Source organism: Gopherus flavomarginatus, chromosome 3 (assembly GCF_025201925.1).
Source record: "Gopherus flavomarginatus isolate rGopFla2 chromosome 3, rGopFla2.mat.asm, whole genome shotgun sequence".
NCBI lineage: Eukaryota > Metazoa > Chordata > Testudines > Testudinidae > Gopherus > Gopherus flavomarginatus.
The window spans coordinates 182,004,987-182,029,577 of record NC_066619.1 but is presented as its reverse complement, the minus strand read 5'-3'; the positions used below and the strand labels follow the sequence as shown (position 1 = coordinate 182,029,577).

The 24,591-nt window shown below is 39.4% G+C and overlaps 1 protein-coding gene across 1 annotated transcript in view; it reads left to right on the top strand.

Annotated features, from left to right (window-relative positions):
• The first annotated feature begins 8,425 nt into the window (after window positions 1–8,425).
• PDE5A (phosphodiesterase 5A) overlaps window positions 8,426–24,591 on the top strand; it is a 171,667-nt gene continuing 155,501 nt past the window's right edge. Inside the window, exon 1 of the mRNA XM_050946335.1 lies at window positions 8,426–8,447. The gene's annotated coding sequence lies outside the window, so the exon portion shown is untranslated. The remainder of the gene's footprint in view (window positions 8,448–24,591) is intronic.

Genomic DNA, 24,591 nt, shown 5'->3' with positions numbered 1-24,591 from the left:
CAACAATTTAAAAAATCAAGGGTACTGCACCACAAAATGTACTTTGTTCCTTTGTTTGATGTGTAGTTTCTTTACATTACTTCCTTATACTCCGGTAAGTGTTTTGTAGTTGTAAAAGTTGTAAAAAGTAGTAAAGGCTTATTAATACAAGACATCAGTACAGCAACTGTTGTTAATTAAGAAAACACCAACATTTCATGTGTGAAAATGGTAGGTTGTACAGATTAGTGAAGGGTCTGAATTAGTCACTTCCTATTACATTTTCAGAACCTTTCCAGCACCTAACAATGTGCCTAACATTTTATTTTACATGGACTGTTAAAACGTGAGCCATCCTAGAAATGACAGAGTAGTCCAGTGTTGCATTGTGTGCCACTGTTTTATCTGATATGTATTGCTCATCAAGATCTACTTGTTTAAACATTGACCATTTTAAATATGTGGTAGGGTGTCAGAGACATAGGTATCTAATAAGTTGGGTAGATGCTACAACACCAAATTTGAAGAGAGACACAGTTCTGCCATCTGTACTGTGAGGAAGATGGGGCTTTTCCGATAAAATATACTTCCAATTGCAGTCACTTGATATTATGGCAGGGAGATCCCCCCAAAAAAATCTGCAAAGCAACCACACTGTCCTCCTTCAAATATCTCCTTAAAGCTCATCTCTGCCACAATGTCTACAAAAAGCCCAACAATTGTTAGGCACCTAGTATGTGGTGACTGCTGCTTATTGTGTTGATCAGAATTGTTGCTTTGTGTTACTCCTTCTCTTTCTTGTATCCATCTAGTGTCTCTCACATTATATGTAGACTGTAAGCTCTGTGGGGCAGGCACTATCTTTTCGTTATGTTTGTACAGTACCTAGCAACACAATAGGGCCCTGGTCTCTAGCCACTACTGCAATAGAAATACAGATAAAACTGACAATTAGGGATGTATGTGTGATTTAACTTCTATCACACTCTGTAAGTGCATGTTCTTCACTTATACAGTACTTCAGCCACAAAAATCAGAATAAAATATCCTTATTGCAGTTTAACCCATGAAAATATTCAACATCTAAGATCTTTTCCCCTCACTTTCTGGTGGTTCAGTAGGCATATCAATATTCTTTTTCCTGTACAAGTGTCTCTTATGATGGGGCTAAAGGTGAAAATAAGGCAGTGCTGAATTCCATTTCAAACATCCTGATGTTCTTCCTGCTGCTCTGGTCAACCTGGCTTTGGGCAATTTAACAAATGCTTTCAATTTCTGTATCTCTGCCCAAGAACAGTGAATTCTACAGCTGCTGTTCTGTGAAGACATCAGAGGGCTGTGTCAGACCCTCAGGAGATGATGGGAAAGTGTAAACAGGTCCATTTGCAGCTCATTTGCTATCAGTATAAAAAAAAAGTGAAATGACAAAGCTTTGATTGTTGGCTTTCCACAAATTCCTACTCTGTGTAACAGCATTACAAATGAGTTATTTCAGGCAGGAGCCTGTGGCTGTTTGATAAAATGCCGCAGTTCTGATAATACATTTAACACAGACTTGTCAGATAATTTTCAAAGACAGACAACACTAGGTCAAATTCACCCCAAGTATAGCTTCACTGATCATTTTTAAAGGAGTCAGAGAAATTATTGTAGGAAATGTATATGTTTAGACTTGACTTTTGTTTTACAGAATCTAAAGGCAAATAAAATTAATGGAATCTGAAATTATTAACAAGAATATTTGCAATATCTAAGTCTGTGCACAATAGCTACGTTTTCCTTAGAAGCATGGTAAATGGAAGCTGACCTGTCTCTCTGTAGAGTCGACTCAGGACAAAATTTTGCCAGCGTAGTACATCTTTTCACAACAGAAATAATTAAGTGCTTTCTTCAGAATAAAATTATGAATTGGCCCCGACTTAGAATTTGCCAGTTTAGCAGCAAAACCAGCTTTGAGCATTGAAATGAGAGGTTTCTGCCTTTGGTAAGAGCCTTTAAACACCATTGACTTCTATTGGCTTTCACCAGGGATAAATTTGGCACTGTATTTATAAGGACATGAGATTTCATACAGCTGTATATTGTTCAAATAAAGTTATACAGGCTTTATAGAAAGAAGCTATTTCACTTTCTAATTCACCTGATGAATCAGATACAAGATGAAAGTAATAACAGATAATCCAGTTTGCTATTACTGACATAATACAAAGTCTATGCTGACACATTACATGGTTACGCTGCACTGAAAATGAAAGATTACAGTAACAATATGCACAACTGTTCTCTTCTGTATTATATTAACATGTCTTTCATGCCATTGCAATGTAATCAGTCCTCAGTATTTTTAATTATAGTCTATTTAGTCATGTAAAAATTGGGTTCGGTTAGTCAGGAAGAAAGGAAGGCTCTTTGTAGTTCATCAAAAGTGCACATTGCTGCGTGATGAACACTGTTGACAAATTAAACTACAAGAAGCAAACTTAAAAGATATGGGGTCAGCTCCTCATCTGATAGAATCCCTATAATTCCGTTAATGTCAACACTTCTCTGATTTACATCAGCTGAAATTCTGGGCTAGGATGAAGTTTGGGTTCATTGCAGGACACACTTTTTCCAGATATCCAAAGCACATAAGCCTCTAAACCTGATCTAGGAATTTTGTAAGAATTAACATTTTTTCAGAAATTCTAGTTGTTCTTACTTCTATTAGGCCTTCATGGTAATTCATCACCCTGGGCTTATGACTACCTGCTGTGAAAACCTGATGTTAATCGGAGCTATTGGCATTCAGCCCTTTCGGGAGTTGCTTATCACCTTGGACTACTGAGCCCACAGTGCACAAATAAACTAGTAAACTAACCAGTTGTGATGGACCCAGGATACACAAGTCAGATCGACATTCAAATCAGAATGTTCCCATACCTCAAGGATGTTTGGATCTTGAGTTTTGGGTAGGCTGCATTCACATTTGTAGGTCCAACTCCTTATTCACTTTTTACTCAGTCCTTACTCAGCTAGAACTCTTGATGAAGTCAATTCCACCTCATTCTACTCATGGTATGTGCAGGATCTGAACTTGAGACCAGTCTTTACAAGTGCAATATAGAGATTGTGCTGCTCAGCAGTTGGAGGGTGTAGTCCCCCTCCTCCAGTCACACCTTCCTTCATTTGCAGCAGACCCTGCCCATACCAAAACCATTAATTGCCCATACCAAAACCCTGCCCATACCAAAACCATGAAATTGTGAAGGCTGTGGGGAGGGGGGATTGCCACATTTTACAATTATTCAATGGGCATCTCAGATTCAGGAGGACCTCAGTCCCAGGGGACAATTCTGCAAGAACTTTGTGAGAGTACTAACCAGTGCTAAATGTCCTATCGATCCCATGAAAAAGCTAGTTGAAAATATGTAAACAAATTATTTAGTGAGGTTTTTCATTATTCATTCAGATTAAAGAGATGGGTAAATAGTTCATTTTTATGTTTACACACATACATACATCTACATAGATAGATGTAAATTAAATGAATTGTAAAAATTTTCAAATAAAATATTCACATTTTTTTCTCATTATTCTTGTAGCTCTCTTCCATGGTATATTTCTAAGAAAACGGTTTCTGATTAAAGCACTAGGCTAGGACTCAGAAGATCCACATTCAATTCCCAGTTCATCCACAGACTTTGTGTGTAACCTTAGGCAAGTTATAAATGGCCCAATTTTCACAGCTGCAGTGTGCATGAAGCTCCTATTGTCTTCTGTGGGAACTGGGATTGTTCAGCACTCTGAAAATCAGGCCATAAATCTCTCTGCCTCAGTTCCCCAGTTTTAAAATGGGGATAATTATATTTCTTTACATCACAGGGCTGTTGGGAGGATAAATGCACAGATATTTGTAAGGAGCTCAGATCCAATGGCAAGCAGGCCCTGGCAGCACAGTACTCAGATAGACTGACCATTTATAAGAAGGCTGTGAAATTTAAATAGGAGCTGACTCAGCACCCTGTTACTCAGATCCCCACCAGGTTATATTAATTGAGCTCTGTCTGAAAGACAGGCTGTTGGCAGAGGAAGCCAATTAACTGAGTGGAGATACAGCACAGGGGCTAATTGGGTGGAAGTATCCCCAGCAGGTAGCCCTACATAAGCAAACAGGAAACAAGTGCTAGGAAGAGTGTAGGAAGCTTGAAAGAAGGTAGAAGAAGATAGGAGTGGTTACTTCTATTCTGTACCCTTTCCCAGATGCATGAGAAGTTGGCTGCTGAATGGAAATATAACATATAATAAAGTATGGTAGTGGGTAAGAAGATATGGAGTGATTGTGGTCAGTTACTGAGGTTGAAAAGGACTTTCAGGGAACCATCCCATGATAGGCACCTAACTCTCTTAGGCTCTTCAAAATCCCATCTGAAAGCCTGATAGTCTCTACTAATTCATAAGGTTAAGTATTTACTGCATTATTGAATTTGAGCTATGATTAAAACACCCCAGATATGCTAATTGTTACTTCATTTCACAAATAATTCTAGGCATTATTCTGATATTACAAGATGTTAGTCTGTCTAATAATTCATTCATTCATTTTGACAACACTTGATAAAATATCTTATTCCCTCCTGGGAAATGGTTACAGCCAGGCCACTACTGTATGTATTAGAAATTCAGAAGCATGAATGAAAGCACTGACACATATAAAACAGCATATCACATTTTCTCTTGCTATTAGCTCTCCAGCTAATCTTTCTAAAATGTAAAATGGATGCAGATCTCTTTCTGCCTTGTTTTTTCTGGAGATTGTTTACATGAAATCATTGTCAGCCATTTTTTCATAATATTCACACACAAAACCCCAAACAAGGCAAAATGCTGGACAGGATTAAAAGAAACAGAGAGAGATACAGATAAGCATATCTGGCTATGAGTGAACAGCCTGTTTTTGGTTCCTCTCCTGTAATTATTCTTCCTTGGGTTGTGCCTCACCTCCGTTTTTTCTTTTAGTGATGACATAGCCTGCTTCTCTAATTACATATTATTTTGACGCATCATCAGACTGAAGCCCTATACAAGATAGAATGTGCGCAGAAGCAAAACTACTTTTTTAGAGCCAGGAACTAACTAGTGTATTTCTCTGTACCAGCTACTGAAAAAATATTTTGTTCTGTATAATTATTTTATTCTGTATAATTTTGTATATGAAACATATATAATTAGAAAAGCAGGTTATTCCATTACTAAAAGAATCAGCTGAGGTAAGGGGCAATCCAAGAAAAAAAAAGAAATATATATGTATTCATTTCTCTGCCTCCATATACATATAAAAATAAGATTCCAGAATTGTCACTCTGTCCGTGTGTCAGTCGGAGGCCTAGAATGTCTGAGCCAGTGTGAAGTGATGGAATCAGCTACAAGCGTAGTCAAGAGCTCCTTTTGTTTAAAATATCACCAAGTTCAATCATCATTGGAATTCCCGGTCTATTACCATCGAATTTCTAAGTTCTCAGCCATTTTTGGTTGTTTAACACTTTATGAATTACACCCATTTGACATCACACTCCCATATACACTTTCAAATTCCCATTCATTTAGATATATGGGAGTTTAGAAACTTAGTCAACTTAAGCCATCAATCACCCCACTTCAGTTTGGAAAGCTCATTCCCAGAAAGCCAGCAATTTTTTCAGGACCATTTGTAATTCCTACCATCTTTGTATACATCACAGTCCTGATTGCTTCATGAACCTTTGCCACATTTATTAATTTATTTGTAAATTAAATGCTATTAATCGGATAGACATGGCCTGCTAAACCCAGGGTTGTGAGTTCAATCCTTGAGGGGGCCATTTAGGGATTTGGGGATTGGTCCTGCTTTGAGCAGGGGGTTGGACTGGATGATCTCCTGAGGTCCCTTCCAACCCTAATAATCTATGATTCTATTAAATGCAGTAGGTATTAGGTGATGAGTGTGGTTGTGGATGGTTTATTAAGCCTTTCCATGGCTAGGCCATTAGTTTGAATCCATTCCAGGCTGGCCTTGATCAAAAGTTGTTATTTTATGGTGACTGTTCAGTAGCCTATGTGAAGTGAGTTAGCGTCTGGAAGTCAGCAAGTATCTGCTATAGCTGGCACTAATTTAAAACCTTTTTTTAAAATTTCTTTAGCCCTGCATATCTCTCATTGAAAATGACAGTATACATTTTCCATACAATCTCCAAGTGGCTTTTCCATTTATGTCAATGCATTTGCATATGTAACCAAATGCACATGCAATTACTGTATTATCCTGAACTACTTGATTTGCAAGGACAAATAAACTACTTTTCTGTTTACATGTTATCTGCAATCAGGTCATGATTTTCACTGATTTCTTGGTTATTTGCAATCATTCAACAAACTTGATAAGACCACTATGAGTATTCACTCACGGATACTTGCACCATACATTGGTCTCCTAAATCACATGGTATTATTTATCTTCTCTGATTGCTTTGGGGTTATGTGCATAAAAGAGCCAGAGAATATCACCCAATCAAATTTGTAGGCTTTGCTCACAAAAATATTTACAGACATGTTTTCTTTTAGTAAATTTGACCAGCTCAAACAGCAATGACATAAACAGTTTCATTAGCATAGACATAAATCAGAAACTGTTTATACCCCAGACTATTTGACAGTGATGGCCAAGTGATGAAATAAATAAATTAAATAAAATGAAGAGTAATCAATATTCTTTTCTAAGTTGTTTCTCTTCCCTGCCCTGGCAAGTTTGAGTGCCTCCCATTACATATTTGCATAATTCCATCATCATGGTGAACAAATATTTTACCTGCCTAGATAAAAGTATAGAGGATAGGTCCATCAACGGCTGTTAGCCAGGATGGGCATGGATGTGTCCCTAGCTTCCATTTGCCAGAAGCTGGGAATGGGCAACAGAGTATGGATCACTTGATGATTACCTGTTCTGTTCGTTCCCTCTAAAGCACCTATCATTGGCCTCTGTCAGAAGACAGGCTAGATGGATGTTTGGTCTTATCCAGTATGGTTGTTCTTATGTTCTGCCAGTTTTGGGGCCTCATCCTGAAATCAATGGAAGGTTTTCTTAGAATCATAGAATTGTAGAACTGGAAGGGAACTCAAGAGGTCATCTAGTCCAGTCCCCTGCACTCATGGCAGGACTAAGTATTATCTAGACCATCCCTGAAGATGTCTGTCTTCCACAACCTCCCTAGGCAAATTATTCCAGTGCTTAACCACCCTGACAGTTAGGAAGTTTTTTCTAATGTTCAACCAAAACTGATTTAAACAGCTCTGACTCAGATCTGCACAAATATAACAAAATCATCCTGCTAAGAACTCTTTCAGATTTGAAAGAAGCTAAGTTGTTAGTCTTTGGCCTTTACTGAAAAATTCTTTTTGACACTATGTGGGAGAAGGTACTTTTTCATAAGAACAAAAGCATGGTTGTACTGGGTCCATCTAGCCCAATATCCTGTCTTCCCACAGTGGCCTGATGCTTCAGAGGGAGTGAACAGAACAGGGCAATGTTCAGTGATTTATTACAAAAGAAAAACATTGCCATTTGGGTATTTATTCCCTTCCCCTCCACCTCCCTATTTTAATGGCAGGTTTGTAATAACACTGTTGTAAAATATAAAAATATCTCAACTGAGTCTAAGAAAAAACACAGCAGTCTCACAAAGGGTAAGGAGATGAACTTCAGGATAAAAGTTCAGCATAGCAGCTCGCCTACTGCCCTTGGAAAGGGTATGCAGCATACTCAATAAGAGCTTGAATGTCAAGTCACTTTCTTCATTATATTTCATTGTAACTATATGTGGGCAAACTTCAGAAAGCCTGGAATTCCTATTCATTACACATAAGCAGCTGTGTATGGTGAGTGTAATTACTTTGTAAAGCCTGACTAACTGTGGAAAGGGGTAAAACATACTTCTAGGTCTTCTATAAACATATTTTGTAGGAATCAGTAGTCCTTACTTAGGCAAAATTTCTGTTGAAGTCCATTGGATGAAGGAGTGAATAAAGACAGGATTTGATACTGCTAAATGTAAAGACCCCGCAGAAAGGGACAAATTCTACTTTAATTTACATTAGTGAAGACCTACTGTAGCTCCAGTGGGATTATTCCACATTGATCCTGGTGTTTCTGAGGTCAGGATGTGGCCCACAGTACATGGTGGGAAAAACAGATGCAAGCATGAAATTTTTGCTAAGTTTTCAGTGGGGCAAAGAATGTGCTAAACTTTGTCTTCACAAGGTTGTTTTTTTTTTATGATTTTCCCTAAATTAGTCTTGGAACAAGCTGTAGCAAAAGGTCATGATTTAAGTGCTTTAGCCCACAGAGATGCATTTCCAGGGAGATGTGTGTTTTTAGTGTTGCTAGGGTAACCCTTAATCTGCCATGGCACCAGTCAAATCCTCTGGAAAACAAGTGAGAAAGGAAGCAAAAGCAGGTATGGAAAACATTTTAACTTCATAAAAAGATTAAAACAAATGTCTAGAAAGTAGTTAACCGTAAGTGACAGATAGCCAGAACTTTAAGCAGAATGACTAAAGGAAGGAATTAATGATGCTTTCAAAGACCTCGTAGGGCTTTACCTTGCATCTCTGAAATCAACAGCAGCTTTTCCACTGACTCCAACGGCAGCAGGTTTGGGGCTGTAGAACTTTGCAAACAAATCCAGAACTCATGGAACAAATCTGTAGAACTTTTCTAATAAATCCAGAAAGCAGGTGACACTTTCTTGGTTCAGGATTTGTTACAAACCTTTCATGAAAACTTGCACCGTGTCTTAAGTTACCCATTCCCAAGGGTTGCTGCGTAGAGATTTATCGTTTTGACTTGACAGTGCAAATCTGTAGGAACTGAACCAAGAATCAAAGTTTGCTCTGCCCCGTGGAGACTGAAGCCACAGCTCTAGTCCTGTAATACTTGAAGGGATGGGGCCAGGTCCTCAGCTGACTTCAGTAGACCTATGCCAATTTATATCAGGTGAAGATTTGGTCTATGAAACCTACTTGCTAAAAATGAAACAAATCAAAAAATAATTTTGAAAAGGAAATTAGTTTTTAAAGAGCTTCTCACATAGGCTGACCAGATAGCGAGTGTGAAAAATCGGGACAGGGAGTGGGGGGTAATAGGAGCCTATATAAGAAAAATCCCCATACATCGGGACTGTCCCTATAAAATCGGGACATCTCATCACCCTATTCTCACAGCTCAAAGATACTTGGATAAATATTATATTTAAAGAAAAATTGTTTACACTGTATGCCATATATTTTCTGAATTTGTCCTTCATAGTTCCTGTTATAGTAAACCCCATATGACATAGCAACAATTGTGATAGTCCAAAAAATGGACTACGTGGGATGCATGAGCCAAAGCCTGGGGCAGCATCCAGTGGTCAAAGGAAAAAGAAAAGGCATCCATAGTTAATTTTTCATTAGCTACATGCATGTTTGAATCACTTTGATTTGTTTGTATGTTTTCATGATGGCCCCACTCTCTGATCACATAGCCATGGCGTTCAAGGCATGAAGTCCCATTTCTTTGCTAAATTTGGCACCAGTGTGCTAGGCAGCATATGAGATGAGGACAACTTTTTTACCTCTTATTCTTAGCTGGATTCAGCCAGAAAAGAGCAATATTTTTACTTTTCTCCCAATAAGACACCAGAAAGGCACCACTGATAGCTTGTTGCAGAGAGTGAGAAGCAAGTGAGATGCAGGAAGATATGATACACCAGAAAAGCTGTCTCTAAATAGGATGTTGCCCAAAGAGTCCCAGGTAGAACCAACTTGTAAATCTGTTAGGGAAACCAAAAAAAACCAAAAACAAACTTGGTGATTCAGCTCTGTTTCTTTACATTTGGCTATTCATACAATGCTTATCTGAACTATCTGTACTTTTTGGACCCTGTGCGTTGAAAGGGCTAACAAAACTAACAAAACTCTGGAAGTCACTACCTGACTTTAACTCCCCCAACACACAATCCCTAGAGGGACTGTCCCCTCATTCCATTTTTTTTAAGAGGGCAGCAGTCACACAACACAAGGCCATCTTGGCTGAACTCACTGTTCTAAATTCCAGCAGTGAAATTCCTGCATGAAATTAAACTCCAATAAAAAATAAATACAGTCATTTCTTCAGTTCCTTCTTCTGAAAGCCTGGATGATTGTAGCTGTTGACTGGTGATCTCTTCAGTGGCCTAACCTGGAAATATAAACTAATATAGTCTGGGAGGAATTAACAATGGAAAAAATGACTAGTATTAAGAGAGACAATTACAATAATTGTTTGACCCCATCAGTTCTTTTCATCAAAGCGGCAGAAACGATCATTGTGGCCTGCATATATATAATTATTTATATCATATATTACCTCTTCTGAGAGCTACACATGCATACATGAGTGACTGTGGTCTTGTGCCTTTAACTCTCTGCATTTAGCAGGGAGAGAAGTGGAATTTAACTTTGCTTAGGGATGGCTTTTCAGTCCTAGTAGCAATTGTTAGGAGGAGGTTCAAAGCTATAAAAGGGGAGCTCCAGTCCAGTTTCTTTATTGTATATAATGGGTCTGATTCACCAGGACCAACAGCAATGGTGGCATGCCAGCATAAAACTGGAGTAACACAATGGTGAATCAGGCCTATGATTTATTAATTGATCACAAGCCAGATCATCAGCAGTTATAAATTAGCACACATCCACTGAAGTCAATGAAGTTACACTGATTTATGCTAGCAGAGGATCTGCCTCAATATCTTCCTATATCAATGTGCTGATATATGTATACTTATATTAACACGAAATGCCTGGTGTATGCTACATACATGATACATTCAATTTCTATCTATCTATCATGAGCCTTTAGTTCCTCACACCTTATATAATTGTGGACTCCTGTGCAAAGTAAATGCAAAGTGGTATAAAAATATAATAATTCTGATTTGGTAGCATTTCATATCCACTTTGTACAGGTGTAAATGCCACTAAGATCAAAGACAGTGGAGAATCAGACCCCATATCATCTGTTTAGTCATATAGGGTAGAAATTTGTATCACTCAGTGGTGCACAAACTTTTCCAATCACGCCTCCCCTTATCATTAACAAAATCTGTCCACGCCTCCCTCCATTACTGCACGGCTTCCTCAGCAGCTGAACTTGGGCTGAAGGTGGAGCTGGGAATGGGGGAGGAGTTGTGGCTGGAGGTAGAGCAGGTCTGGAGGCGGCAAGGGAATAAGGGCAGAGGTGGAGTGAACTGGGCCTGGAGGCAGAGCAGGACTAGGGGATGAGCAAGGCTGGGGGTGGAGCTGGTCTGGGGCAGAGTGGGGTTGGAAGTATGGCGTTCCCTCCCCACCCCGAGGGGGCTGGCGCAGGCTCTGCTGAACACCAACCATTCCTCCATGCTGCCTTGGGGGGGGAGCATACCTCACAGTTTGGGGACCACTGGCATAGCTCCTTTGATGTAATATCCATGCTGTTCAGTGCCTGGGGGGTTGCCATTGTGGGCTCCATATTTCAGTCCTTCTCCCCCTCAACCTAGCTGCCAGATCTCTGGTGGTGCCAGGGGCTAGGCTGATCATCAATCTGGGGATCCGGAAGAGATCTTTCCCACATTGAAAAACTGACAAACTGCTGTGTGGATTTTTTCACCTTCCATCTGGAAGGTCTGGCATGGGGAGGTTTAAAATTAAACTGTCACAGCTTTAGCAGATTCCTATGTGATTGGTGGGTTAGAAAGAGTTTGGCGTGATGTCTCAGTAATCCAGTGAACTGCCTGGGAACTGGTGCTTGGGCACAGCAATTCATGGTGAGGGGAGATACCGCTAGGTCTCTTACAGCTTTTGGCTCCCCTCATCTTAGCTTTCCTAATTCCAGTGTAAAGGAGAGAAGTGGGTTAGGACACTGGCCTTTAGTCAAAGTCCCTTGACAGGCTTGAGGATGTAGGGAGGCATGGACTTCACATGGACCCTCAGGTTTATAGACCACTGGGTCCATTGGTGCTAGTTGAGATCTGCACAGGAACAAGCCTGCTGAGAAGATTTGGGTGTTTACTTCAGTCACATAATAGTTTTAAATAGAGTCACAGTCTGCATTTCACCATATTATGTTGTCTGTGTCTCATTGTTTCCATTTCCACATCAGGTATTTTCATGAATATTTTCTTTAAGACTGAAGAAAAATTTATTGGGGGGCAGGGTCAATGATGGGAAAAGCAAAAAGAACCCATCAGCAAGAGATAATCACCTACAGAGGTTTGGTTTCTAGCTAGTTTTTTACATGCTTCCCTTGATACGTGACTGATGATGGACCCTGGCGGAATTCCTAAAAGAAGACTCAAACAATTTAATGATCAAGGGGCCACATTTTTGGTGAAGCCAGGCAATGTATTAACAAAACAGCAAGTACATTAGGGAAGTGCACGTTCTATGTTACAAATTGTTTGTTAATTTTAAAAGCATTAGTGGCTGGAATGTTTGGATAGACGATGGAAAAATGAGATACCAGTAGCACTGTGTCCTGTCTGAGAAGCATAATGGGTTGTTGTAAGTGCAGGATTTTGAACTTCAGATGGTGAGCTCAGTTTGCAAAAAGAACCATTTGTGCTTCTTTGTGGTTTATAGGCATTTTTCTTGGATTTTTTTAAAATAGTTTATTTCCCTAGAAAGAGTCATGTAAAACAGTCTGCATTTTCCCATACCTTGCTAAGCTGAATCACTTAGTTGCTTGAACTATAGTAGTTGAGGGACAATGAATTTCTTGCTCTAAGCACACATTCCTATTGGTTTGATCACCAATATCCAAAGCTATACTGAGTCGTTCAGCACCCAGATACGGTAATAGATTTATCAGAAGAAAAAGCACCATGAAGAAATGTCCACGTCTTGTGTTACACATTATTGCTCTAGATTTTTATAATTATATTTATATAAATATACTTTCATAATTATATTTTATAATAGATTTTTATTCTATTACAGTTGACAGAACTGGTGTTAGCAAATGGTACATAACCAATATAGAGGTCTGAAAATATCATTGGAAAGTCCACGAAGAATGGCTTTCCTCTAGGTGGACTGGAAAAATCATTTTGTTAGTGTCATGTGATTGTTTTCACTAGATTTTTGCTAATGATCTAACTTTGCAATAACTAACTTAATCTCTTTGTGACTACAGAAATATTAGCTGATGTGGCTTATGGCTAGTCATCATTCTTAAATCCCAGTTTAGACAAAGCAGTAATATTTTACTATAATACTCAAAAGTTTATAACCTCATTGTGACCTTCCTATATCATAAATTATAGAATTATCCTAGGATTTCCCACCATTGTACAATAATTTAAGCCAGCTATGTAAGGGGAAGAACTGGGGAAAGAATTACAGAATAGAACACTTGTTAAGGACCATCTGGCTAATGATATGTTTCCTTCTGTGCATTCATGTCTCAGTATTCCATATACCTGAAACATTAAAGCATAGAGAAGTGAGCATTTAACATGAAATAATAAATCCAATTCTTATCAGCTGCCACGTGAAAAACAAACTATGAAATACACTTAGTTCAATACAGCTTCCAAGGTTTCAGGCTTCAATTACTGAAAGGTACGAACAAAGCAATCCGTTAATAATAAGTTAAGTTCTAGCAGAGTGAGTAAACAAGTGGGCAGCTTAGTTCTGCTACACTTAACAGATGGCTGTAGTCTTTGTGTTGCCAGACAGGTTAGAATTCTCAGCACAATTTTTTTTTTATAATTACCATATATTTCCAGCTCTGTTGAAAAAGGTTGGCTTTGATACTTAGTAAAGTGTCTTTTGACATGGACATTTTTTTTTTTAAGGAAGAGAATAAAAGTGACCTCGCAATGGTGCTTTACAAATAGTCCAACAGGCAAAGACCTTTCATGCAGATATTTGTTTTGGTGCAGCAAATTGGCAACCGCATCAAAGAACCAACAAGGGGGATAAGGAAGCCAGTGGACAAAATATGGAAGGAATATGAATTAAAAAACAAAATGAAACATCACTTAAATTATAAAAAAGAGCAATCCAGCGTTAAACAGTTTAATCCTGGCCCTTCACTCATAGGATTTTTCCAATGACAACATGGCATGAGCAACGCTATGTCCTTCATAAATCATATTGTAGGCAGATTATGGAAAAGAGCTCAGATCTTTCTAGTTCATGATTCATTTTGTGTGTGTGCACACATGTGTGTGCATGTGCTGAATGCTTAGGGCTTTATTCATGTAACTTTTTTATTATTATCATTCTATGTGGCCAAGAACAGCATTAGTTTACCTCCTACTCATCTAGTAAATTATGAGCTACCTAAAATGAATTCACAAGGTTTAAGTTTCCCAAATGAGAAGTCTGTAAACGTTAAACCAATGAAAGAAGTATTATAAAAAGAAAATAGTATCTATTATTTACACTCCTTCAAGCAAAACTTAGCACTTAAATTCTATGGAGATAGATGCTAAAGAAAGACTAAGGAAAAGAGAGAGGGAGATAAAATCATCTTCTAGTCATTTGCAGCTTGAGCCAAAGACCAGTGCTGTACTCCCATTGATCTTTGGATTGGGGCTCTGGTGCACTAAATATCTGCATTGATTCATTTGTCTACTTCAGAATGTAAGCTGCTTGGAGTAGGGATCATGTGCCTTATATCTGTGTGGAATTAAAATAATCATGGATTTCTCCCTTGAAGTCAAGGAAGTTATGCATATGAAACTGATAAGAGTAAGATCAGAATCAAGCAGTAGTCCCTTATATATTCTATGCACTGATGGTAATGAATATATATTAAAATATTAATAACTGCAAAGAAAAACAAAACAATGGCAAGAAAGGTCTCATTTACACCTCAAATTATTCAGTTTTATTTATGCAGTCACTCCATTACTTTCAGGAGTTACTCCTGATTTACATTGGCTTACATGAAAGAAACAGGAAAAATGAATTTCAGGAATAGCTGAACGTGTAGTTCATTGATTTTGGGAATAGTTTACTTTCCACTTAAGTAGATACAGGGAATAAGTAGATACAGTCAGGACAATAGACCAATGAGGCCACATGAGATTGTACCAAGCCAGTGACAATAGGGTATGTACTAGATCAATGGTTCTCAAACTTTTTTTTCTGCGAGCCACTTGAAAATTGCTGAGGGTCTTGGCAGACTGCTTAATAATCTTTCCAAATGTTGTTTGTACCATTAGCTAACTGTTTTAAAGCACTTTGGATAAAAGTGCTATATTAAAAAAAATAGAAAAAATTTTGTTCTACAAATAAAAGCACCAACTCATATTTTAATGTTAGTAGTCTAACCTTTCTAATTCAATGTATGTGCCCTCTCTCCCACACCGCAGCAGCCCTCAAGCTGGGGCTGGGAAGGAGTGGGGGGTCTCTCCCGGGCAGCCGCAGCCCTGGAGCTGAGGGAAGTCACCTCTTTCTCTGGCCATCACAGCCCTGCATGTCCCAAATTCCCCCCACCTCCTCTTCTCACTCCACTGCACCCTCCCACCTACCTCTTCCCACTACCCCAAGGCCACCACCTCACTTTACCTGTGCATCTTCTCAGGGGCCAGGCACCTAATTAGCGGAGCCATGCCTGTGTGGCTCCACTAATTAGGTGGGTGGCCCTTCATTCTCTTGTGTGTGGCCACCCAGGTGCATACCTTAGAGGGGACTATCCGTGGATCACCTGAATGGAGCTCTCAGACCACCGGTGGTCCTCGGACCAGTCTGAGAACGTCTGTATTAGGTTTTGATCACTCTGTTTTGAAACCACATCAAAGCACCTCTCCTCTACAAAGGTATCTTTATTTTATGGAGACCAGATGGAGGAGATAATATCTTTTACTGGATATTCAATTTCTGTTGCTTATGGTATGTCTTCACTAGCAACATTAAAGCGCTGCCGTGGCTGTGTAGTTGAGGCACCAGCGCTGGGAGAGAGCTCTAAAAAACACTGTAAAAAAAATACACCCATGAAGGGAGTAGCTACCAGCACTGGGAGCACAGCTCCCAGCACTGGTGCACTGTCTACACTACCACTTTACAATGCTTAAACTTGCAGCGCTCAGGGAGGTATTTTTTCACACCCCTGAGTGAGAAAGTTGCAGTGCTGTGAAGTGGCAGTATAGACAAGGCCTTAGAGAGACAAGCTTTTGAGCAAGCTCTTCTTCAGTTCTGGAAAACTAACTCAAAGTTCCACAGCTAAATATAAAGTTAGAACAGATTGTTTAACATAAGTAGTTAAAACATATTTCAAGAGAACATTCAAGGTGAAGTGGCCTGTTAACACCTCTCCAGTCATGGGAGGAAAGAAGGACTAGGGGGAAGCATCTGGGGGGGGTTGTTAGTGGGTTACAGATTATAGTAATAATAAGCCATAAATCGGGTGTCTCTATTCAGTCCATGATTTTTAGTATCTAGCAAAGTTATGAATTTAAGCTTGCGAGCTCATCTTTTGAAAGTGTTATGTAACATCTTTTCTCTCCACAGCTTGCCTTCTGGCATGATTTCTGACCAAGAATCCCAGTTTATTTCCTGCTTCTGGCAAGAATTTCTATGCCATCTGAATATTGATGTCCTAACCTAACAGCCTATCACCCCAGCATCAATGGGCAGGCGGAGCCGATCAGTCAGGTTCTCGAACAATACTCACGTTGCTTCCTAAAAAACTATCATTGGGATGATAGGCTATCCCTGACCCCTCATGACAAGTTTGCTTACAATAATGTCACACACGCCTCCACTAAGCAGATTCTCTTTTTTGCTAACTATGGTTTCCATCTTTGTGCTCATCCAGAGATCCCCTCCTAATCATCGATCCTCGCTGTTACTGAACTCACAGCCCACCTCAAGCATATACTCCAAGAAGGCCACAGGCAGTTAGAAGTCACTAAGGCAACCTTCAAACAGTATGCCCACTTATCCTGCCAGCCAAATACCTGGCTTCCGAGTAGGGGATAATGGTTGTTTTCTACCCAGAATCTGTGATCGACTTGCCCCTCAGTGAAGATGGACCATAAGTACTTGGTGCCTTTTCAGATTATATTCAGGTTATATTCAAGTTACAACTACCAGATTAGAACTACCTCAAGATTCACCCAGTCTTTCATGTCTGTCTTCTATCCATTAGTCAAGAAGCCCTTCCCATTCTGTACTACTCCCCCTCCTCTGCCTATAATCAATCATTCAGGGTGAAGAAAAATATGCGGTTCAGCAGATTCTAGACTTGTCAGCTCTGAGGAAAACTGCAATATTTAATTGTCTAGGGTGGATATGGCCCAGAGGAGAATTCATGGGAGCCTGCAGAACACTTCAATGCCCAGGATCTCCTGAGCACCTTTCATCATGCTTACCCTGAGAAACCAGGTTCTGAGGCCCCTAGATGGCACCCTCAAGAAGAGGGGTATTGTCATGAATCAGGGCCTGGAGCAGAGCTAATCTCTAGGCAATCTCATCAGTACAGCTGGTTTGCAGCAGGCTGCCTGATTAGGCACACCACCTGATTGGCTGCAAAGGCTAGCAGGTTGGCTCTTAAGCCAGCAGCAGCAGCTCCACTCTGGCTTCTCAATGTTCATACCCACCACTATGCCTGCTCCTGTTCTACCTTGTTCCTTCTGTTCCTGACTTGCACCCAGCCTTGCCTCTGTACTGCCTTAGTGGGAGTGTAGGGAAATCTCTGAGAGCAATATGTACCATTCAGCTCTGGATTATTAAGATTGATGGTTGTCATCTGTCCTTTGTTGTAAAGGATAAACAGAACCTCTAAAATATTATCATCTGTATATCCACTGAACAGAAATCACTATTCAGCCAAACTGTTGCAAACTACCTACATAGGTCTCCATCCCACAGCAGCAGAAAAAAATGTCTCTTTGCAATGACACTCTTTCTTCAAGTTCTGAGCTACAGGCTGTGCAGGATGGATAACTGGGGAGGCACTGTTTTTGGGGGTGTACAAACTCTCCACAAGACTGAAGACCTTTTCCACAAGAAGGAGTTATGCATTTGAAAAAAAAAAAGTTCACATCGGGGTGACAGATATCAACATTTTCTTTTTTTGGAATAAGCTTTGTTTAGTTTCCATTAAGTAATGAGCTGTTAAATGATGTGCTGTTACAAGAAGAATCTGAAAAAGACACCTTAAAAACACTGAAGGAAAGCATCGTCCTATGGGACAATTCCATTGTACATCCTGGTGCCAGGAGGCATTCCATCACTGATACGTGAACTAGAAATAGCTGAAGCTGAAGATTTGTTCCAGAAACATTCCTGACAAAAATGTTTTCCTGAAATACATAACGATTTTTTAAAACATTCCAATATTTTTACTGGTTTGGTAGCTCTGACATAAGGCATGAATTACAAACTTACAAGTAGACAAAATTCTGCATGCCTTTTGGTGGAAAAGTCAGGCACTGGTGATTTTTTTCGAGACAGAACAGGGGAATAGGCAACACATATATTGTTTGCTTAAACGTCTTGCACTTCAGGGTGAACAATGCACAGGAAAAAATATTCAAGGCTAGATTTTGATATCTTTATTCATCCTGGGTCGCACCTTATTTTGTAATTAGTTCAATTGACTTCAGTGAGGCTATTTGTGAAGTAAGGTACCATTCAACATGAGTAAGCATATCAGAATCTGACCCACCATAAATTCATCTTGTTTGCCTGTTGGTGAATTGTCTCTGGACAGAACATAATTTTAACTAATTTTTTGCACCATATGAAGTTGTTCAACAGTTTTTTGTATGAAAAGCAATATGCCAACTATACACTACTTGTGACTAACAGAGTTATTTGGGCATAAGCTTTTGTGGGTAAAAAACATTGCTGCTTCAGGTGAGTTTTTTTTACCCACAGAAGCTTATGCCCAAATAAATCTGTTAGTCTTTAAGGTGCCACCGGACTCCTAGTTGTTTTTGTGGATACAGACTAACACGGCTACCCCCTGATAGTTGCCTACTTGTGAGACATTTGTTGTATTTGAGTACCCTATATTCACAATTCTATAGTTCAGCTGTTGCCTCACCTAAGTCACATGATATTGTTTCTGTTCCCTGATTGGATGACTTTTAGAAACTATTTCTTGCTGCCTGAAATAGATTTTATTTCATCATGAAATAAATTTCATTTGATAATTGAACTAATCTGTTACAAATCCATGCTTTACTCTCCACAGATATTATATATATATATATATATACATACACACACACACACACAAGCAAGCAAATAAAAAGGGCTGCAACTACATTTGCTGAAAAGTTTGCAAATGTTTCTTCTTATTGTTTATTTGTTCAGCTCTACTCATATCATGCATTCTATATATTTCAAAATACACTAGCAATAATAGGGTAATAACGTTGAAGACCACATATCCATTTCTCTAGGACCGGTTACTTGAGAAGATTTGAAGCTAAGGTTTAGTATATTTCTGCATTTATATTAGACAGTGTTGTTTTAGAGAAACTCCTTTTTAACTCCAAACCAAAGGATGAGACTTCTCATTACATCAAGCTGTGGATCCTTACACATATTCCATTTTCTGAAACCATGCATGAGTGTAGTTAGGAGAGGTTGGGGGGGTTGCCCCACAAATTGCAAGCCTCGGGCGGGCATGGAATTTGCCCCCAGTATGCAGATCCATTTGCCTGACTGGAGCTGACCCCTCTCCCCAAATATAGAAGTCAAACTACGCCTACAGAAACCAGGAATATGTGAACCTCAGAAGATTCAGTTTTTATATCTGGGTTATGCTTTTAGGCCCTTAGGGTCTCAGAGTATATTAGAACCAAACCAAACCTCCACTTATAACTAGAACGAAGTAGATTAACATTGAAATAGAGCAGCACAGAGGTTTGACCCTACTAAACAAATCACAATTAACCGAAAGGTTGCTAGAAAGAAAAAGTCAGGCTGGATTTAGCCTTGGGTTTTGCCACCATAGCCCAGGGTGCAGCGATCTCAGTGGAGGAAAGTTGATTCAGAAGGTTTTTGCAGAGATAAGTGGAGGAACTGTGTGGACTCCTTGCACAGCTCTTAAAGTTAGTTGTGGAGAGGATGTGGCAAGAACAAGTCCATACTAAAATATTGCTCAGGTACTCTTTCAGATTAAATTTCAGAGTGGTAGCTGTGTTAGTCTGTATCAGCAAAAACAAGGAGTTCTTGTGGCACCAGGTGCATCTGATGAAGTGGGTTCTAGACCACAAAAGCTTATGCCCAAATAAATTTGTTAGTCTCTCAGGTGCCACAAGGACTCCTCGTTGTTTTTTCAGATTAAAGTTGCTCTTCTCTGGTAGGACATCCAGAGAAGAGTGGCAGTGGACATATTGCCTGCTCCATCCCCTTGCAGTGCAAAGGGCATCACTGGCATAGCTTGTGAGATCTGATGGGAAATGGCAGAGGCTGCAAGGCTCCATTAATTTATATCTATCTTGGGCAAGAAAGGTATTAGTTAAGTATGATGAAATTAAAAGTGAAAATGTGTCTATTTATAAAGACAATGGGCCAAATCATGAAACGGTGTAAATTAGCATAGCTTCATTGACTTCAACGACTATGCCAGTTTACACCAGCTCCAGACCCAGGGCCGGCTCCAGGCACCAGCGAAGGAAGCAGGTGCCTGGGGCAGCCAATAGAAAAGGGTGGCAGTCCGTCCATCATTGGGGCAGCACGTCCGGGGCGGCAGTGTCAGCACTTCGGCGGCAGCTCAATCGGTCCGGTTCAGTCCTCAGCAGCAATTCGGCAGTGGGTCCTTCAATCCCTGTCTTCCTCTTCAGCGGCACTTTGGCAGCAGGTCGATCGGTTTTGAGGTTTTTTTCCGCCACTTGAGGCAGCAAAAAAGCTGGAGCTGGCCCTGTCAAGACCTATCCCTAGGACTGAAAGCAAGCTATTGCCTTTAAAGGCCTGTATATAAAATGGCCTGGGAGCCCTTCAGTTCTATCAGCTTCTATGGTCATTGAGGGTGCTCAGCACCTTGCAGGATTGGGCCCTAAATTCCCACAGGGCCCTAATTTTGCTAGTGCTTTAGTTAATGATGAATTTAAAACTGAAATAAGAGAAACACTTGTCTCAATTAAAACCATTTTTCAACTGTCTGCACCCTCAAAAATATTTTTAAATATTATTTTCCTAATTTGTTTTAAAAAATCTCCCTGCCAGACTATAATGGCACACTTTTAATTTTATGATGGGACAGTCTTGTGGGTAAGATACAGCATTAGGAGTCAGGCAGGATGGGTTCTATTCTTGGCTGTGTCACAAACTTCATGTGATCTTGGCAAGTCATTTAACATCTCTGAGACACAGTTTCCACATCTGTAAAATAGACTGAGGCTAATGCTTCCTTCTTTCACAAGAGTGTTGTGAAGCTAAGCTAATTAATGTTTGTCAAGAATTTTGAGAGGAAGGCACTATAGAAATGAAATGACATAATTATACTGGATTTTTTACATTTGGTGAGTGGTTGAGAACATTTTGGCTTCTGCCTTGTGCCTTTAGCATTCTGAAGGTGTCACCTATTCTCTCATTATTTCATTCTTTATCATCACATCAGGTTGCCATCCCCAGAAACCAATTACTTTTGTCAATCAAAAATGGCATTTTCACACCCATATGTTGATATTATTTCACAATAACATGAAGACTGATGCATTTCACACAGTACCTTATATGTACTGTAACCAATGAGCCCGTTCTATGCAGTCTCTCCCCATAGTTTCTTCTTTGCATTTTTGCATTTCAGATAGATCATGTTCCCCTTACCTTCTTTGCTTAAAAGAAGTTAAGCAGGGTAATGGTTCCACTTTGAAACCAACTGCTTTTTACCCTGGACATTTAGGTAATGGTTATACCTAAATGGTGATTCAGCAGTGAAGGGAAACAGCCTTTCCTAATCAGAAATTCCTGGGTGATCGGCCTTTGTTTTCATACTTAGAACTTTGAAAGCACTTGGTATGAACATTCTAAATTAGGAATCAGAATGTTCCAGGTTTCTAAGTACAAGTGTAAACTAAAAATAAACACTTGTACACTACCTCACCAGCAAGTGAGCAAGAGAAAGACAGTCCAAGCCATTCTGGATCTGTTTTAAACTAGCTTGTTGAGGCTTCATAAAATCATTTTAGGGTTTTGTATACATATCTAATTAACCTCCCTACTCCACACCTTCCCTTTTCTTGAACTCTGTACAGTTCCCAGAGGTATACATATTTATCAAAGGTTTCAGAGTGGTAGCCATGGTAGTCTGCATCAGCAAAAATAACAAGGAGACCTTGTGGTACCTTAGAGACTAACAAATTTAGTTTATGCCCAAATAAATTTGTTAGTCTCTAAGGTGCCACAAGGACTCCTCATTGTTAAAGTTAATCAAAGTTAAAACTATAGCTAGGATGGGCCCAAACCAAAACACCAAATTCAAACATCCATAAACTTTCAGGACATTCAGATCCTAATCTGGCCTCTCTCTCTACTGGGCCAAACCTAAATCCTGGAACTAAATATTCCTAGATTGGATTTGAATTTGCCAAATGTCCCTTATCTTTTAGAGTGGATGAAACCTAACCCTGAATTCAGTCACCAAAATCGGAGGTTTCTAAAATTCAAATACAGATCTGGATCCAAAACATATGGCCTGAGATGAATTCATCTTTGTATGAATAGAAATAATTTATGGCATTTTGGATGCAAATTCATTTAATTCTACAACCTTAAGAAATGCGGTCTTTTATGTTATGTCAGGAGTACTTAGAACACATGTAGAAATCTGTAGAACTCTAGATAAGTATAGAAATAAAAACTGGATTTTCTTCATTTAATAATTTTTATTTTCAAGGGCTACTCTAGTAGTTGTGTTTGCCAGGCCAAACTTTTCAGGCATACAGAATCGTTCTCTGCAGGGGATCTTGGCTCTTCAGGGAGTACAACTTTTGTCTCCAGAAAAATGCTATTTTTTCATTGTCTAGTGAAAAAAGTACTGAGATAATAAGTCAAAACTGTCCATAACGTCTTAGTAAGGTGAGCTTTGTTATAACAATATATCCCTGAAAAGGGAAAAGATAGTAACAAAATAAGTCTTAAATATTTAGCACTTGTTTCTATGTGCATTCTATCTTGCTCTTCATTGAATCTTAAAACACTATAGAGTTTACTATTCTACAGCATCTATCACATTATAAAATAAAACCAATTTGATCTGAACAGATCCAATACTCAGCATTGCCTCTATTTCATCTGCTTCTCATTTTTCCAGGGTGGAATTCTCATTGGTTTTACTCAGACCATGATTTCACCCCAATTAGAGAGACAAGGTTGGGGAGGTAATATCTTTTATTGGACCAACTTCTCTTGCTGTGAGAGAGACCCATGGATTTTGAAAAGTGCATTGTGGAGGTACAGATCATTGCAGCAGTGGAGGTATGTCTACAGGTTTTGCATCTGATATTATGGCAGTGTCTGGTGCTGCTTTGAGTTACTGCATCCTGATCAGTAACAACCTTGTTTCTAATGATGAGCTTGGTGAGGTTGTTGGGTTGTCTGAAGGCCAGAAGAGGGGTAGTTGTGGGTGGTGTCATTGTTGTGAAAGAATTATTTGAGGCAGAGTCAATGGAAGAATTTTTCTAGTTCTCCACATGTTCATATGGTCTCAGGTTCTGCGGTGGGACAATAAGTTCTGTTCCTTGAAGAGTACAGATAATTTAGCTCCAGTTAGGAGCTAATTATTAATCTTAATAAATTGATGATGTTGGGGTGTTATGTAGCGTTCATGAGGCGGGTCCTGGTACCCTGGTTTCTCCCAGAGACGATATTCTGTGGGTTGTAATTGGTTCCACTTTTTGTTTTTGTATTGGATGGCCATCATCAGGTTTTTGTTATAGTTTTGAGTTTCTTGCATGATCTCTAGGTAGGTTTCCTGATTTTTTCCCTTCCAGTGTGTGGGAGTATATGATTATTTCTTGCTCAAGTGGCCCGTTCTGGAGTATGTGAGGTGTAGGAAATGGTTCCTTCATTTTTCTGAAGTCCTTCCGCTGAGCTGTTTAGCATATTTGGAGTTGTGTGTAGTGTTCACAGAGTTATAGATGGCCAGTCCTCCGGGGATGACGTTTTGTTTCTTGCATTTGCTCAGGAAGTAGACATCACTCTTAAGTTTTGCTTCCTTTTTCTTCTTCTTGTGGAATTACAACTTTACTGGAAGGTCAACTTTTTCCAGTGAAGATCACAGGGATTCAGAGCTCAGGCCTGCAAAGTACTGAGCATTCTGGCCCTGATCCAGCAAAGCACTTAAGCGCAAACTTAACTTTAAGCACAAAAGTAGTGCCTATGACTTCAAACATGCTTAAAGTAAATCCCATGCTTGGGATCACAATGCTCAGAGCGTTGCAGGATAAGACCTCTGTGCAATTCAAGAGATTTTGTCACACAACTTCCATTCAGATTAATGGACAATGTACGGCTAAATCCCCTACACTCCTGGAAAATCTCAGTGCACATATTTTATGAACTGTAAGGACTGGAACAATTTTCAGAGCTCAGCTTGAAGTGGCAGACATGATAAAAGTTGCTTGGGAAGCTTAA